Source organism: Trachypithecus francoisi, unplaced genomic scaffold, assembly GCF_009764315.1.
Source record: "Trachypithecus francoisi isolate TF-2019V2 unplaced genomic scaffold, Tfra_2.0 Contig00865, whole genome shotgun sequence".
In the NCBI taxonomy this organism is placed as follows: domain Eukaryota; kingdom Metazoa; phylum Chordata; class Mammalia; order Primates; family Cercopithecidae; genus Trachypithecus; species Trachypithecus francoisi.
Window position 1 is genome coordinate 51,806 of NW_022680951.1, and position 2,738 is coordinate 54,543.

General features: G+C 37.9%; 1 non-coding gene across 1 annotated transcript; it reads left to right on the top strand.

Annotated features, from left to right (window-relative positions):
* Window positions 1-2,015: 2,015 nt before the first annotated feature.
* On the top strand, window positions 2,016-2,117 carry LOC117089580. Its single transcript, XR_004439662.1, has one exon. It is a non-coding gene; the product is annotated as a U6 spliceosomal RNA (small nuclear RNA).
* Window positions 2,118-2,738: the final 621 nt, after the last annotated feature.

The window sequence follows — 2,738 nt, forward strand, 5'->3', positions numbered from 1 at the left end:
TCTCAATGGAAGGAATGTCAAATAATTTGCAGCCATCTTAAATCCAGTCAGCTAATAGCAGACAGAAAATGCCAAAGAAAAATCTGGGTATACATTATGGGTAAAACTAGACTGAAAAATACAGCAGGGATATTTTGCTTATCCCACTCTTATTTGAGTTTACCTACCTAAATGCAGATAAAATTTCAAAACAACTGCTTCTTCCTCATCTTTCCACTGTATTATAAGAGAGAATAGATCCCAAAATATTTATTACACTGGAAAAGAAAAGAGAGAAGCATTTACTTTGCTTGAAGCCAGTCAAGGGAGAAAAGAGAGCTTTTGGGACGGTAACTGAATATGTGAACAAATTAGACACTCCTTCCTCCTCCTGCAGAGTAGTGAGTCAGGGAGTGGACAGTAGAATCATAAGAAGGGTATGATACCTGAGAGTATGATAGGTATGATACATAAGAAGGGTTGGATATCTGAACAAGATACCCAAGAAGGTATAAATGGTGGTGCAATTTTTTTTTTCTCTGCAAATGTAACACATTGAGGACATTTTTCCCCCTAATAATTCCCTACCTCACTCCCTCATAATCTCTAAGCAATATATGTGTTTCTCAAACCTGAAGATGTAAAACCACACAGTATGTAATGAATGGTGTAAAAGTTTTGTGCAAAATCATTGGAGATAGAAGGAAAACCCTGGCTTCCTTAGCTCTCAAAATTAAATAGAAAAATAATCAGAGATTTTTACATAACCAGGATATTATTAGTTTTGTTTCTTAATGTCAATTTTAAGCATTTAACAAAATACAGACTAGACATCATGTGCATTATTAAATACCTCTTACTATGGAAATGTGATAGTCAATATTATAATTATCCAGGATTGTAAACTTGAAATAGAAATGCTTAATCATATATTTGTTTTCTATATAGTTTTCCATGTAGAGCTCACCATGCAGTATTTTTTCTTCATAATACTTAACACAATTGTAAATAATGAATTATGTTGTAATTACTTATTCACTGTGTGACATCCTTCTAGGCATCATACATTGTGTTAATGGCTCAAATATTTCACAATCCCTCTGATTAAAGCTATTGCCTTGAGATTTTGCATTTTCTTCCACAAAAGAGGACATTTCTCTGCCCCTTGATTTGGGGTTTGGGCATCTAACTAACTTGTTTTGACCAATGGAATAAAGCAGATCTTATGGAGAGCTAGTTCCAAGGCAAGAATCCAAGAGACCTTGTGTAAAATGCTGTTCTACATGAGCCGATGCCGTCATCATGAGGAAGACACACCTGGTCTAGCCTGTTAGCCTGTGGAAGAGAATGAAAAACATGTGAAATAGAACTTTCCCATCTAAACAAAACCTACCAAATCCAACCGAGAGCAGAACCCACATGTCTGGCATTACTCCTATGTTTGCAGTTTAGCTGCTTACTTGTGCATTTGTAAATACCAATAGGGGCTCGCTATAGGCTGCATTTGACGGGGGGAGCTTACCTGATGTTATGGTCTGAATGTATCCCCACACTTCATCTGGTAGAAACATAATCCCCAATGCAAGTGTTGGGACGATGGGTTTTGGGGAGGTATTCCGGTCATGAGGGTTCTGCCCTCATGGGTGGATTAATATCAGTATGAAAGGACACAATGGAGGGAGTTTGCCTCTCTCTCTTTTGTCCTTTCAACCCTTCCACCTTTTCTACTTGGTGAGGACACAGCATTCCCCTTCTTCAGAGGATGCAGCAACAAGGCACCAACTTGGAAAGAGAGATTAGGCCCTTACTAGATCCGAACCTGCTGGTGCGTTGATCTTGGGTTCCAGCCTCCATGAAATATACATTTCTGTGCTCTATAAATTACCTAAAGTATTTTGTTACAACAACACAACCAGAGTAAGACATCTGGTATATTCTGCTCTACAACCCATCCATCTCCTTTGTGTAGCTCACACAGACATGTTCTACTCATAGTGATTGCAGAAATGCTAAAAAGCAAATAGAAATGCATGCAGGTGCTTACTTCAGCAGCACATACACTAAATTGAAAGTTTCAGAGATTAGCATAGCCTCTGCGCAAGGATGACACACAAATGCGTGAAGCATTGCAGATTTTGTAATACAAGGATAATGCTTAAGGAGACGGACACCCCATTTCCCATGATGTGATTATTATACACTGCCTGCCTCTATCAACATATCTCATGTGTACCTCATGAGATATTAAACATCTCTTATGTACCCACAGACATTTAAAATGAAAATTTTAAAAATGTATGAGGGCCTTTGAAGCCTAGGCTTTGAACAGACATATCTTCATTTCTGCCTCATTCATTAATTAAAGCAAGTCATGTAGGGAGATATATTCTGCCTTTATCAGAGAAACTCTAAAGTCATATGACAAAGAGCTCAGAGAGAGGAGTGAAAAATAAGTATTAATAAAAATTCATTTCTAGCTTTTCCCATATCCACCTAGATTAAGAAATAAAATATTACTAGGACCTTAGAAGTCGCTCTGATGTCCTTACTCAGTTATTTTAAAAATGCATTAGGCTGCCCTTTCCCTGAAGCCAAGGTTGCCCTTGTCAACGCAGGCTTGGCCCTGGACCACATTCCTCCTAATCCTTGTCTTTGTTGCTTTTCTACAGACCTCAAAACCTTTCTATGCAGTAGAAGAGCAGAACAGGAGAGTGATTTACAATATGGACTTCAGAATTAGAGTTTCAAACATTTTAAGC